The sequence below is a fragment of the Pan paniscus genome, chromosome 4, assembly GCF_029289425.2.
Source record: "Pan paniscus chromosome 4, NHGRI_mPanPan1-v2.0_pri, whole genome shotgun sequence".
NCBI classification, from domain to species: domain Eukaryota; kingdom Metazoa; phylum Chordata; class Mammalia; order Primates; family Hominidae; genus Pan; species Pan paniscus.
In genome coordinates, this window is record NC_073253.2 from 99758963 (window position 1) to 99775538 (window position 16576).

The window sequence follows — 16576 nt, forward strand, 5'->3', positions numbered from 1 at the left end:
TAAGTTATAATATTTTTTCTAGTTGAGGGTCTTTCTTTGATCTTGATGGCTGCTAACTGATCAGGTTGGTGTTTGCTGAAGATTTGGGTGGCTGTGGACATTTTTAAAAATAAGACAACAGTGAAGTTTGCTGCATGGACTAGCTCTTTCTTTTGCGTGAGATTTCTTTATGGCATGCAATGCTGTTAGACAGCATTTTACTCATAGTAGAACATCTTTCAAAACTGAAGTCAGCCCTCTCAAATCCCGCTGCTGCTTTATCAGTTAAGTTTATGTAATATTCTAAAACTTTCGCTGTCACTTCAAAAATGTTCACAACACCTTCACCAGAAGTAGATTCCATCTCAAAAAAAAAAAAAACACTTTGTTTGCTCATTCATAAGAAGCAACTCCTCATCCATTCAAATTTTATCATGATATTTCAGCAATTCAATCACGCATCTTCAGGCTCCACTTCTATTTATAGTCCTTTAAATATTTCTAACACATCTGCTGTTATTTTCTTCACTATAGTCTTGTACCTCTCAAAGTCATCCGTGAGGGTTAGAATACACTTCCTCTAAACTCTTGTTAATATCAATATTTTGACATCATCCCATGAATCACATGTTTATAATGGCATCTAAAATGGCAAATCCTTTGCAGGTTTTCAATCTTTTTCAGGTTTTTAGGTTTTTACTTTGCCTGGATCCATCACAAGAATCACTATCTATGATGGCTCTAGCCTTAGAAATGTGTTTTTAAATAATAGACTTGAAATTCAAATTTGCTTCTTTATCCCTGGGATGCAGAATGGATGCTGTCTTAGTAGGCATGAAAATAGCATTATTTTCTTTGTACATTTCCGTCAGAGCTCTTGGGTGACAAAGTGCATTGTCAACGAACAGTGACATTTAAAAATGAATCTTTTTTCTCTAAGCAGTAGGTCTCAACAGTGGGTTTAAAATATTCAGTAAACCATACTACTCACAGATATGATGTCATCCAGGCTTTGATGTTCCATGTATAGAATACAGACAGAGTAGATTTAGCATACTTCTTAAGGCCCCTATGATTTTCCAAATGGTAAATGAGCACTGGCTTCAACTTAAAGTCATCAGCTGTGTTACCTCCTAATAAAAGACAGCTTGTCCTTTAAAGCTTTGAGCCAGGCATTGACTTCTCTGTAGAGAAGATAAATCTTCTGAATAGTTTCCTTCAGCTTCTGTACCAGCACTTGCTGCAATACCTTGCACTTTTATATTATGGAGATGGCTTCTTTGTTTAAACCTTATAAACAAACTTCTGCTAGCTTCAAACTATTAGATTGGTGCAAAAGTAATTGCAGTTTTTGTATTCTGAAGCTGTTGCACGTCTTTCAGCCATCATAGAATTGAAGAGGGTTAGGGTTTTGCTCTGAATTAGGCATTGGCTTAAGAATAGTGTGTCTGGTTTGATCTTTTATCTAGACCACTAAAACTTTCTCCATATTAGCAATAAGCTGTTTCACTTTTTTTAGCACTTGTTCACTAGAGTAGCACTTTAAATTTCCTTAAAGAACTTTTCCTTTGCATTCACAACTTGGCTGTTTGTCACAAGAGGGCTAGCTTTAGACCCTTCTCAGCTTTCAACCTGCCTTCTTCACTAAGCTTAATCATTTCTAACTTTTGATATAAAGTGAAAAACACATGACTCTTCCTCTCATTAGAACACTTAGAGGTCATTGTACTGTTATTAACTGAACTTGTTTTCATATTGTTTTGTCTCAGGGAGTGGGGAAGATCAAGGAGAGATAGAGCGATGAGGAAGCAGCTGGTTGGTGGAGCAGTCAGAATGCAGACAGTTGTAGATTAAGTCTGCCATTCTGTATGAGCACAGTTTGTGGTGCTCCAAAACAATTACAATAGTAACATTGAAGATCACTCATCACAGATTACCATAGCAGACGTAATAATAATAAAGTTTGAAAGATTGCAAGTATTAACAAAATGTGGCACAAAGATACAAAGTGAAAACATACTGTTGAAAAATGGTGCCAATAGATTTGCTTGTTGCAGGGTTGCCCAATTTGCAAAAATAAATAAATACATAAATAAAATTAAAAAAATTATCTGTGAAGTAAAATAAAGGAAAGCACAGAAAGCACAATAAATCAAAGTATGTCTACACTTTGTTGTAGCAGCTTGAACAGATTAATACAGCTATTAATTTTATTGGGGTTTTCTTGTATATGGTGACTATGAGTAATTTTTCTCATTACTTTTAAAGTTTTCAACATTTTCACTATGTTATGTCGGGGGGTAATATTTTCTGCATTTATTCTATACTGAATTTTGTTTAGTTTGTATATGTTGAATTATGATTTACGCCAAATTTGGGAAATTTCAGACATAAATTTTTTGAACCCCTTTTTCTTTTTCTTATTATTCTGTTAGTCACATCATGCAGGTGTTGGTGTACTTAATAATGGTATCCCATATTTCTCTGAGGCTTTCTTCAGTTTTCTTCATTTTGTTTGCTCTTTATTTAGATTGCATAATCTCTAGTGATTTATCTTTAAGTTCATTGATTCTTTCTTCTGTCAGCTAAAACCTACTTCTGAGCCTTTCTAGTCAATTTTTTTTGTTGTACTTTTTAACCACAGAATTTCCATTTAATTATTTATTGTAGTTTATCTCATTATTTTCTTGGGATAAGACAGTACCATTATGCCTTTCTTTAATTTTTAGATGTGAATTTCTTTAGGTCTTTGAGCATATTTATAATAGCTGTTTTGAAGTCTTTGTTTCCTAAGTCCAAGCTCTTGTACCCCACTAATGTAGTTTCTATTCCCTGCATTTTCCCCTGTGTGTGGTTCACTTTGTTATTTCTTTGTATATCTCATAATTATTTGTTGAAAATTAGACATTTCATATATTATTTACTTGGTCATGTGCATGTCTGCGTAAGATTTGGCTGACCTAGTTTGTGGAATATACTCCCTCAGTACTGTGCAGCCTCTGATAGCCTTGCTCAGATTTTTCTTTCTTGATATTATCTTCTAGCCTGGACAACCAGAGATGGTTCCTGGATCAGTATGAGTCACTTGTTTGTTAAAATTTATGTTTAAGCCATTTTGGCCCATTATGTTTTTACCCTTTACCATTGGATTGGTATTTGGCTTTGAATTTTGCTCATACGGTTTAAGGAGTTTGTGTTTTTGCTTCATGGTCAGACAGTAACTAGAAGGTTGGATATCTCTCTTTGATCAGTCTTGGGAGGGTGCAACCTTTGGCATTTATTTAGGTCTTCCATATTGCCAGAGATAATTGCAAATTTATTTTTTTCCTAGGGTCATCCTACGGTCAGAGAAACTTATTGTTCAGCCTGTATTTCATCCAAAGTTGTGATTAAGCCCATATTGCTGGTTAGGTTTCTTCCATTTGTTGATAGATCTAAGTGCAGCGTGGGGAATAATTTTCCATATCCAATTGCCTCATATCTAGCTCTGAATTCTCCTGAGTGGATGCAGCCAAGCACATATTCACTAACTTTCATAACTTCAGAGTTGATAGCCTGATCTCAGAAGGACTTTTCTTACTTGTTTATTTTCCTAATTTTCTGTGAAAATTCTGGTCACTCTGCCTTTTTACTTATTGCTATCAGTATTATGGAGTTACCATAATCCTCTCTTATTTTTTTCCCAGTATCTCCATTGTGTTCAACAATGCCCTTAGATACAGAATTTCTCATGTACTGTTTCAAATAATGACTATCCTCTCATCAGGCATACAGAGTTCTTTATTCTTATTGTCTGTCTCATTCCCTGGGAAGAACCTCTGCACCAGAACACAGGAATTGTGGGAAGGATATTCTCCTGGAATGACACATCTATTAAATGAGTGGACCCTGAGGTAGTAAGAGCCCTGGCCTTCTTGGTTTGCCCCTCTGTGCATGGAACATTCACCCCATGAGCAAACTGAGACAGGGGCAATTGTATCCCATTATTCTCATCTTGCCACAATTGGAGTAAAGCTTTCCATTACAAGTAGGGGATGGGTGGTAGCAAATAATTCTTTTGTCATGCCCACTCAGAATAGAGCTACTGTAGCATGCGGCTTGTAGAATAAAAAGCATCAGTGGTCTTCCCTTCCAGGGAGAAATTATAGCCTTACACTGGGATCTAGGGAAATGAGAAGTTAGTCTTTTTTATGTTAACTGCCTAGGAAAGAATGGCCAGTGTTAAGTTTCCATAATACTGAGATGCAGGAGGAGTGAAAAGAATAGGTCCTGGCTTAAATGATGATATAATTTTGCTGTGTCCCTTTGAAATCTCATTTTGAATTTTAGTTCCCATAATATCCGTGTGTCATGGGAGGGACCATGTGGAGATAATTGAATCATAGGGCAAATTCCCCCATCCTATTCTCATGATAGTGAGTTAGTTCTCACAAGATCTGATGGTTTTATAAGAAGCTTCCCTCTTTACTGGGCATTCTTTCTCTCTCTTGCTGCCCTGTGAAGAGGTGCCTTCAGCCATGATTGTAAGTACTCTGAGGGCTCCCCAGCCATGTGAAACTGTGGGTCAATTAAACCTCTTCTCTGGCTGGGCACAGTGGCTCACACCTGTAATACCAGCACTTTGGGAGGCCGAGGCAGGAGGATCACCTGAGGTCAGGAGTTCAAGACCAGCCTGGAAAACATAGCAGAACCCAGTCTCTACTAAAAATACACAAATTAGCTGGGCATGGTGGCAGTTGCCTGTAATCCTAGCTACCTGGGAGGCTGAGGCTGGAGAATCACTTGAACCTGGGAGGTGGAAGTTTCAGTGAGCCCTGATCACGCCACTGCACTCTAGCCTGGGTGAACAGAGCTAGAATTCATTTCAAAACAAACAAACAGAAAAACAAACCAACCTATTTTCTTGATAAATTATTCAGTCTTGGGTATTTCTTCATAGCAGTGTGAGAATGGACTAATACAGAAAATTGGTACTGGGTAGTGGGGTGCTGCTGCAAAGATACTGGAAAATGTGGAAGCAACTTTGGAACTGGGTAACAGGCAGAGGTTGGAACAGTTTGGAGGGCTCAGAAGAAGTCAGGAAAAGTTGAGAAAGTTTGGAACTTCGTAGAGACTTGTTGAATAGCATTGACCACAATGCTGATAGTGATATGAACAATGAAGTCCAGTCTGAGGTAGTGTCAGATGGAGATGGGAAACTTGTTGGGAACTGGAGTAAAGATCACACTTGCTATGCAAAGAGACTGGCAGCATTTTGCCCCTGCCCTAGAGATCTGTGGAACTTTGACCTTGAGAAAGATAATTTAGGGTATCTGGCAGAAGAAATTTCTAAGTGGAAAAGAGCTCAAAAGGAAGCAGAGCATAAAAGTTTGGAAAATATGTAGGGTGACGATATGATAAAAAGAAAACCCTGTTTTCTGGGGAGAAATCTAAGCTAGCAGCAGAAATTTACATAAGTAAGAATGAGCCAAATATTAATCACCAAGAAAATGGGGCAAATGTTTCCAGGGCATGTCAGAGACTGTCATGGCAACCCCTCCCATCACAGGCCTGGAGACCTAGGAAGAAAAAATGGTTTCCTGGGTGGGGCCCTGGGCATCCCTGCTCTGTACAGCCTTGAGACCTGGTGCCCTTCATCCCAGCTGCTTCAGCTCCAGTCAGGGTTAAAAGGGGCCAAGGTATGTCTGGGGCCACTGCTTCAGAGGGTGCAAGCCCCAAGTCTTGGTCATTTCCATGTGGTGTTGAGCCTGTGGGTGCACAGAAGTCAAGAATTGAGGTTTGGGAACTTCCACCTAGATGTCAAATGATGTATGGAAATGCCTGATCTCCCAGGCAGAAGTTTGCTGCAGGGGCACAGCCCTCATGAAGAATCTCTGCTAGGGCAATGCAGAAGGGAAATGTGGGGTTGGAGTCCCCACACAGAGTCCCCACTGTGGCACTGCCTAGTGGAGCTGTGAGAAGAGGGCCACTGTCCTGCAGACCACAGAATGGTAGATCCACTGACAGCTTGCACTGTGTGCCTGGAAAAGTCACAGACACTCAACACCAGCATGTGAAAGCAACCAAGAGGGGGACTGTACCTTGTACCCTGCTGAGCCACAGGGGCAGGGCTGCCCAAGGCCATGGGATCCCACCTCTTGCATCAGCATGCCCTGGGTGTGAGACAAGGAGTCAAAAGAGATCATTTTGGTACTTTAAGGTTTAATGACTGCCCTGTTGGATTTCAGACTTGCATGGGGCCTGCAGTCCCTTTGTTTTGGCCAATTTCTCCTATTTGGAACAGGTGTATTTACTCAATTCCTGTACACCATTGTATCTAGAAAGTAACTTACTTGCTATTGATTTTACAGGTTCATAGGCAGAAGGACTTGCCTTGTCACAGATGAGACTTTATCCTTGCAGTTTTGAGTTAATGCTGGAGTGAGGTAAGAATTTGGGCGACTGTTGGAAGAGTATGATTGTGTTTTGAATTGTGAGAACATAAGACTTGGGAGGGGCCAAGGGTGGAATGATATGGTTTTGACTGTGTCCCCACCAAAACCTCATCTTGAATTGTAGTTCCCATAATCCCCACATGTTGTGGGAGGGACCAGGTGGAGATAATTGAATTATGGGGGTGGTTTCCACTATACTTTTCTTGTGATAGTGAGTTAGTTCTCACAAGATCTGATGGTTTTTTTAAGGGACTCCCCCCTTCACTGGGCACTCATTCTCTCTCCTGCTGCCCAGTGAAGAGGTGACTTCTGCCATGATTTCAAGTTTCCTGAGGCCTCCCCAACCATGCAGAACTGTGAGTCAATTAAACCTTTTTTCTTTATAAATTACCCAGTCTTGGGTATTCCTTCATAGCAGCATGAAAAGGAATTAATACAGTTAATTTTCATACTGAGATTTAGGAGATTAGTTTGAATGAATGTTTATCCATTTACTGTATGCCATATGACAATATCTAGAAACTTTACTTTAAAAATTATTCTCTATTTTTTTCTTAATGATATAACCTCACTTTTATACTCTCCTGTTTTTTATTATCATATTTTAAGTAAGTTCTGGGATACATGTGCAGAATGTTCAGGTTTGTTATATAGGTGTACATGTGCCATGGTGGTTTGCTGCATCCATCAACCTGTCATCTACATTAGGTATTTCTCCTAATGCTATCCCTCTACTAGCCCCTGACTCCCCAACAGGCTGCAGGGTGTGATGTTCCCCTCACTGTGTCCATGTGTTCTCATTGTTCAACTCCCACTTGTGAGTGAGAACATGCAGTGTTTGGTTTCCTGTTCTTGTGTTAGTTTGCTGAGAATGATGGTTTCCAGCTTTATCCATGTCCCTGCAAAGGACATAAATTCATTCTTTTTCTATGGCTGCATAATAGTCCATGGTGTATATGTGCCACATTTTCTTGATACACTCTATCAGTGATGGGAATTTGGGTTGGTTCCAAGTCTTTGCTATTGTGAACAGTGCTGCAATAAACATATGTGTGCATGTGTGTTTATAATAGAATGATTAATAATCCTTTGGGTATATACCCAGTCATTGGATTGCTGGGTCAAATGTTATTTCTGGTTTGAGAAATCACCAGACTGTCTTCCACAATGGTTGAACTAATTAACACTCCCACCAGCAGTGTAAAAGCATTCCTATTTCTCCACATCCTCTCCAGCATCTGTTGTTTCCTGACTTTTTAATAATCACCATTCTAATTGGCATGAGACACTGTCTCATTGTGGTTTTGATTTGCATTTCTCTAATGACCAGTGATGAGGAACTTTTTTTCATATGTTTGTTGGCCGCATAAATGTCTTCTTTTGAGAAGTGTCTGTTTATACCCTTCTTCCACTTTTTGTGGGGTTGTTTTTTTCTTGTAAATTTGTTTAAGTTCCACGTAGATTTAGGATATTAGGCCTTTGTCAGATCGATAGATTGCAAAAATTTTCTCCCATTTTATATGTTGCCTGTTCACTCTGATGATAGTTTCTTTTGCTGTGCAGAAGCTCTTTAGTTGAATTAGATCCCATTTGTCAATTTTGGCTTCATTGCCATTGCTTTTGGTGTTTTAGACATGAAGTCTTTGCCCATGCCTATGTCCTGAATGGTATTGCCTAGGTTTTCTTCCAGGGTTTTTATGGTTTTAGGTCTTATGTTTAAGTCTTTAATCCATCTTGAGTTAATTTTTGTATAAAGTGTAAGGAAGGGATCCAGTTTCAGTTTTCTGCATATGGCTAGCCAGTTTTCCCAACACCATCATCTATAAAAATTATTTTCTTCAGTTAAATGGTTGTATAACAGGGAAGAGATCCTGCTGAATACCTCACTATGTCATTCCAGAAATCTGCCTCTTTTCGTTGTATTTTGAATGTGCATTTTATTTTTCTGATTCGGAAGACTTGATTGTTAAGTTTGTTATCGTTTGGACATAATAATCACACCAAATTCTGATTTTTAAAACATTGTAAGTCTAAAATGATGTCAATATATATAAAAAAGAGTAAAACTTGAACAATTTATAATTTTGGTCAACCTAATATCAAAGCATTTTATTGATGAAAATATCAAGCCCATTTTATTGATAAAAATGAAGTGATCATTTAGCTTAATTTAGGATATTTTTTCAAAAATGTTAGCTGAATAGGCTGTGGTTTTGTTATTTGTTTTTCACCATATCTGCATAATATGCAACAAATTGGGGTTTTAAAATTAACCCAACAGTAAGTTTTCAAACTCTGTATTGTGTTACCTTTTTTAAAACATGAATTGTTCAGATGTGTTATTTATACTGGTGAATTGTTAAAAATTAATTCTCAGTCCTTTCTGTTTTAACATGCTTGTTTGAACTTGTTTAAACATAGTCTGTGACTATGCCTGTCACACTCCAACAAACGGATCAACACATCCCTATGCAATTGAAACACTTATTAACACAAAACATTTCTTTCATGGCTAAAGTAGATTTGCCTCTATTTAAAGTCTAATAAATGCACTTTGGAAAGGGAATTTATATTAGTGAATGTATAACTTAAATGTAGATCTAATAAAACCAAGAGAAAGTTAATTGTTAAAATGGAGGCTTCGTACTAGGTAAAGCAAGCAGATATCAATGACTAAGTAACTTTGGAGGGGATTTATATTGAACCAAACTCTGGAAGGGTGATAAGATAGATAGCAAAGTACTGAACCTAGAATGAGTTTTTGCACACGTGAAAGGAAAAAGAAGTGCATATGGATTCCAGTCACATAAAACTGTCAACTCCAAAATTTACTGCTTCCATGGTCAATCACTTGGATAGCATTATTCTGTGATGTATTAAATGTATAAGCTATCTCTTATTTTTTCTTAAATACAATAAACAAAACAATAATCTTATTTTTATGACATGTTTAATGAAAGAAAATGTCAATAAAATTAATCCAGACATAAAACTGATTATAGATAAGTATATGCTAGTTTAAAATTTTTATTTTTTTGATAATTTTTTTTTACATTGTACAGTCTGCTAAACAATGAAATCAAATCTTATTTACGGTTTGAGACTACAAATAGCTCTCCAATTCTAAATACAAACTTAAAAACTATAGAAATTAATTCAACTACATCTAAAATGCAATCTTTTAAGCTTTTATTTTACAGATAGTCAGTTAAAAACACATAGTTGCAATAGTAAAATAAAATGAATCATATTTTCACATTCTTTTTTGTTTCCCAATTTCTGTGAAGTAAGATAATTTGTACAAGCTTTATGAAAACTGTATAGGAATTTAATTAATTAATTTTATCTAGTTTATATTGTTTTTAATATTCTTTAAATGATAAGAAATTATACTTGCCATTGGAGCAATTAAATCTTTAAAAAATTAAAATTCAAATTAACTGATAAAGAAAATACTGGACATACATTATTTTGCTTTCATAGTGTGTATCTGAGTTTGGATAGACATTTAAAAAATAAACAGCCTGAATATTTAAAATCGACATAAGGGAAGTGAATAGGAAAGTCTCTGAAGAAAAATAGTAAATATTGTGGTCTACTGAATATGCGAATTATACTGAACAGTTTATTAGAGATGTGTCAAAGATGCATGTGGTGCTGAAATTTTATTTTTCTCTTCATTGTATGAACTGAAAAGTTCTCTGCATATAAATAGCTCTTTATTTTGTGTTTGATAGCCATAGTCACATTTGTGACTCTAAAAATTAACTCTATATCCAACTGAAAAATACTAATCCCTAACAAAAACAGAAGAATGTTGTTTATTATTACTTTTTAAAAAAATTTCCCACACATTGGTAAAACCTGTGAACACTAGTCAACAGTTACAGAATAGGTTTTCAATTACCATACATATGACCTTGAGAGATAAGAATTGCACTAAAACTGATCTTCCACAATTTAAGATCCTTATTTTCAAGTTTGATTACGTATTTCATAAACAGTAAAATTTGGTATGCATGTTTCATTTAAAGTTTCCTAGTAAGAAACCTCCTTTTTCCCAATGACTTTCAGTTTTGAAAGGAAACACTTTCTGAGAACAATTTGTGGTTAATGCCTTTCAGTGGGCATGATCCCACTGAGAAGTGCTCTAGCTAACTTGCTCTGGGTTGTGTTCCAACTTAGTTTAAGGGACTTTAGGGGACACATTCCTGCTGATTCCACTGTTCTTTCCTGTCTTCCTTTTTTTTGTAATCTTGACCCAAAAACTATTTTAAGTGATGTCTGATTTGGCTTCCTATGGTGCTCAAATGTTCACTGACAAAGGATTATTGAAAGAATGTGTGACTCGCCCTTTCTTTTCTTGAATTCAGTTTCTGATGTCGATATTAATGTGAAAGGGTCATCCATAAAGAGACAAAGAATACTAATGTTACAAGGCTTCTCAGCTCTTCTCCTTTATCTCAGTTGGTAGACTCCAAACCAAAGGGATCAAATATCTTCTATCACCTCCTTAAAAACATCACCATCTGTGTCATCATTGGCCTTTAGGCTGTGAGGATTATTCCAAAAGTGCACCTCTCTCTGTACAGTCCATCAGTTGAAAGCTATAGAAACATGGGATTGTAGGGCTAAAGAGCACCTTAAAGGTGAAACAGTCCAGCCCCCTTATTTATAGAGTTAGGAAATTGTGGATTATAGTGAGTAGGTTATTTGTCCATGGGCATGAGCAAAGATAAAGAAATAGACAAGAAAACAGTTTTTCTAAATTCAGTATTTCAGCAATGCAGCTGCACATTGCACTTCTATTAGGGCTATGTGTCTCCTTGTTTCTTTAATACCTACGTTCATCAAACCTTGCTCAGAGCCTAGTGAATCTTCTGATATAACCGAGTTAAATAGATAACAGGCTTTAACATTAAGGATTCACTAAACAATTTTAAATCACAAGGAACCTAAATATCTCAATATTTTTTTACTTTTTCTAAACATGTCACCTTTTATATCTAAAAAAAAGTGTTTGTTAGTAGCTTTTACTCAAAAGAATAACAAGAAATGTTTAGTAAAAAATAAATTAAGGTCTTAGGTAGACGACTGTGGGAATAGTGAATGTTGACTGTCAACCAAGGCTATCTACCACAAGTGGATTCCTTGGATTCATAACAATATCGTTTATTAAATAAGTTCAGAATGATTTTAAATCACCACGAAGACTACAAAAAATTTAAAAATCAGGAAGATTTTTAATTACATAGCTTTTAGAAGTATAGGTCAACTTGAAAACAACATGACTTAGCATGAGTCATATAAGTAATGTTTTTTGGTAAATTATACTTTAATGAGAACTTCAATGTGAAAGTAATTCACTTGGTAAAAGTAACTCAATTTGTCAAAGAAACTTACCAAATTTTCCTTCAGTGGAGTAATAGCACGTTTCAACTGAAGAGAGACCAGAACTGAAGTATGTACTTCATGTGTGATATGATGTAGACATGTCTGTTGTCTATTTCAAAGAAAATAATAATAACCTTTTCATTTTGAGACAGAAAGGAGATGCAGAGAATCAAGACAGAGGCTACACAGCAAGCGAGTTTCCTAAATATGTTGAAATGGATGCAGATTCCCTTAGAGAGCATCCAGTCCTAACTTCATCTGAATGAGGGTAGAGGGAACACTGATTTAGCCTTGGCTGTATGCTTCTCATTAAGGTGATCTAATTCTTCATGAAGTTGCCTCTTCAATTCTTAGCTCAGGTTTTGTATTTTCTTCTACATATTGAGTGAAAAGCTACATCCCTGTATCTACTTTAAACATATACTTTGCCCCTTTCTATAAATTTCAAGAGTCATTTCCAAAATAATATTTTTAGCATTAAGGCCAATTTCCATTTATCAATGATAAATTAGAGTGAAATTAATAATATTCAATATTCATAGCCAAACAAATAATTATTTTGGCTGAGAATATTTTTCATCATTACTAAATTATACCCATTGTGTCACCACTTTTATTTATTTCTCCTGTTCATTTAAATATTTAAGAGTTTCGGCCGGGCACAGTGGCTCACGCCTGTAATCCCAGCACTTTGGGAGGCCAAGGCCGGCAGATCATGAGGTCAGGAGATCCAGGCCATCCTGGCTAACACAGTGAAACCCCATCTCTACTAAAAATACAAAAAATTAGCCGGGTGTGGTGGTGGCCGCCTGTAGTCCCAGCTACAGCCACTCAGGAGGCTGAGGCAGGAGAATGGTGTGAACCCAGGAGACAGAGCTTGCAGTGAGCAGAGATTGCGCCACCACACTCCAGCCTGGGCAACAGAGCGAGACTCCGTCTCAAAAAAAAAAAATAGTTTCTAGCTATCTGATGATACTAAGTTCTTAGAAGAAAAGATGAAAACAGCATATTCACATATAATCAAGTTATATCTTTACATTGATTGATATATTCATAGTGAAAAGAGCATTTTCATTGATGTTCTTGGTTTTAATTAAGAATCCTAGAGAATCGTATTTTTTAATACTGAAAAATGATTGTTTACTAGCAATTGTTCAGTATGAAGTACAACTAGTTTTTTTAAATGTTATATTGAAAAATGATCTTGTATATTTGGTTTTCAAATCTGCTTCCTATACAATAATTTAATATTCTAAATGTGGAAAAATTTCTATTATTTTAAACGTAGTTGAAAATGGTATAATACAAAGGTAGTTTACCAAATATTCTAGGCCACATACATTTCTATGAAGTGTCATATGCAACCTTTGAAATGTCTGTGGAGAGAACGTCATATGGATGATATTAATGCTTTGATTAATGTAGAGCCTTTCTGTGAAAACCTATGGCCAGTTCAAGTACCCAAGCCTTTCTCCTTATCACTACCACTTTTTGAAATTAGAGGTGGAATGCTTGAATTCTAATACCAGAGTATTCAGATGCATAAAAATGGTGGTAAGAACATAAGGAATCTTCTCAAACAAACTAATTAGCTCAAGTTCATCTGAGCCTATGAGCCTTTTCTTAGGTAAAAGAATTTCTCCTAATGAGTAATACTGTATAAGAGCTGTACAGTTCTCGTCCAGGTGCGGTGGCTAGCGCCTGTAATCCCAGCACTTTGGGAGGCCGAGGAGGATCGATCACCTGAGGTCAGGAGTTTGAGACCAGCCTGGCCAACATGGTGAAACCCCATCTCGACTAAAAATACAAAAAAACATAACAAACAAAAAAATTAACTGGGCATGGTAGCGGGCGACTGTAAACCCAGCTGCTTGGGAGGCTGAGGTAGGAGAATTGCTTGAACCCAGGAGGTGGAGGTTGCAGTGAGCTGAGATGGCACCACTGCACTCCAGCCTGGGTGATAGAGTGAGATTCTGTCTCAAAAAAAAAAAAAAAAAAAAGATCTCAAACTTTAGAATCCAGAAGAATCCCCAAGGTGCTTCTTTAAAAAGCAAAATCCATGACCGTATTCAGCGATGTCATCTAGAGGATGTGATATATGCAGCAGCACAGGGCCCCGTGCTCAGGAGGGCTTCCACACTTGGTTTTATGTCATATTTTCATCATCTTGAAATTCTTTATTAATTTTTTTTGAACTGGTATTTTACAAATGAAGTCAAATCAGACCATTCAGCACGTGCATGAGGTGAGGAGATACATGCAATGTTTGCCCACTATTCTTTGTCACACTATTTACATATAGCATTTGTGAACATGTTAAATGTTCTTAATATGTGCATCTCAAACTGGCATTACACAGTATAAAAATAAATGTAAAATTCATGTTATTAATTTAAATTTTTAATTTTTCCTCACTTATAACAATATTAAATATCAAATAATAAGCACCATGACAAGGTGAAAGAGAAGTCCTACAAGAAAAAATAAAATTTTAATATTTAATGACAATATTTTCTGCTTTTTTGAACAAGGGCACCCATGATTTCATTGTTCCTAGGCCTTGAAAATTACTCTTTTTTCAACAGGTCTAGGGTGGGACTGGACATTTGTATCTTTATCAAGCTTATGATGCAGATAGTACATAAAACACATTCTCCCTACAGCACTCATTTGAGCCCTGTGAAATATACTCCTGTGTTATTTGTGTTTACATGAATGTAGCTCAGACCATACAAGATTACGAGGTCTATCAAGGCAAGATACATGAAATAATTTTAGGTCTCTTCCACTGTTTATCTGAGTGTCTTACATATGGTGTTTGTTTTTTAAAGAAAATATTTATATATTAATAAAATTATAAAGAGACACATGATGACAGTCTTACCAAGTAGCGATAAATTTTTTAAAAACACACAATAAGACTGAATTTAGGGAAAAAAATGTAGTCTGTTGTTACACTTATGACCTAACTTAGCATAGTATCCATGAAATTACAATTCTTTAGCTAAAGTTCATCCCATTTCCACCTATAAATTGTGAACATAAAGCATTTTCTCCAGTTCTTAAAAGGTACTTACAATTAAAATAAACTCTTGAATGAATGTACAGTTGTCCCTTGGTATCTATCTGTGAAAAATGGATTCCTACCTCCTCCCATGCCAAAGCAGATGCTCAAGCCTCGTTTTAACGTTATATTTCATGTGACTTATACACATCATCCCACATGCTTTGTATCACCTGTAGATTATTTATAACACCTAATACAATGTATATATTATGTAAATAGTTATTATGCTGTATTTTTTTTCTTTTTTTTTTTTTTTTTTTGAGACAGAGTTTCTCTCTTGTTGCCCAGGCTGGAGTGCAATGGCACGATCTCGGCTAACCGCAACCTCCGCCTCCAAGATTCAAGCAATTCTCCTGCCTCAGCCTCCCGAGTAGCTGGGATTACAGGCATGCACCACCACGCCCAGCTAATTTGGTATTTTTAGTAGAGATGGGGGTTTCTCCATGTTGAGGTTGGTCTTGAACTCCTGACCTCAGGTGGTCCGCCTGCCTAGGCCTCCCAAAGTGCTGGGATTACAGGCATGAGCCTCCGTGCCCAGCCTATGCTGTATTTTTATTGTTGTATTATTTTTATTTTTTTTCCAAATTATTCAAACCAAAGTTGGTTGAATCCGCCAACACAGAGAGCTGACTCCGTATAGATTCATGTTTTAGAACAAAATTTTCATGAAGGATTTCAGTGGGACATATTTTTCTCTAAATGATACCTTACATGTAAACTCACGTATTGAACAGTTTTTGTTAGAAATGGCAGAAGACCAAAGTCCCACCCATCAGGATTCAACCCACTTTTCTATCTACATCCCTTGAGGCACTATCTGAAAAGGAGGTGTTGAGTTTCCAAATAATGTAATTAATTACCAGATGGTCAATTCCAAAATATAAAAATGAAAATTACTCTTTATAAGGTTTAAGATATACTACATTTCAACTTAAGTAAATTTAGAAATTTAAAAGTTAATTACATTAACTTTTATTAACTTAAAATATCTTAAAATTTTTAAATTAAGCAGAAATCTTTAAACTAAAATGCCTTAGAAACACTGGAGGTCAGATTCTTAACACTGCTAAGAAATTAAAATGTTGAAATATATTTTTAAATAAGCTTAATTTTTAGAAAATAAGTATTTAAATAAATTCAAAGCCAGTGACAACCTGAGTCAGCCATGAGAGTAAATTTTGGTTTTTTTCCCCTCTACTTCTAAAACAAAAAAATACAAAACAAGAGATTATTTAGTTTGGAGTTTTGCCAACTAATCTTTGCAGAAAGGCACCCTTAAGGGAACTGTCTTACAAATGAGGATACGGGAAGTTATTCATAAATTCAAAATCCCTTTTTAAAAATGTCTGAGAAAGTGTATTACAAATGAATGCTCTATAAGGTATAATCATTGAAGACTAAATCTTCCTGATTTACTTACTGAAGATTACATATGGGCTTCAGACTTATAAAAAAAGGTGGCCTGCATCCTCATCAAGCTACCAATGACTTTCTTCACAGAATTGGAAAAAACTAAAGTTCATATGGAACCAAAAAAGAGCCTGCATCACCAAGTCAATCCTAAGCCAAAAGAACAAAGCTGGAGGCATCACGCTACCTGACTTCAAACTATACTACAAGGCTACAGTAACCAAAACAGCATGATACTGGTACCAAAACAGAGATATAGATCAATGGAACAGAACAGAGCCCTCAGAAATAA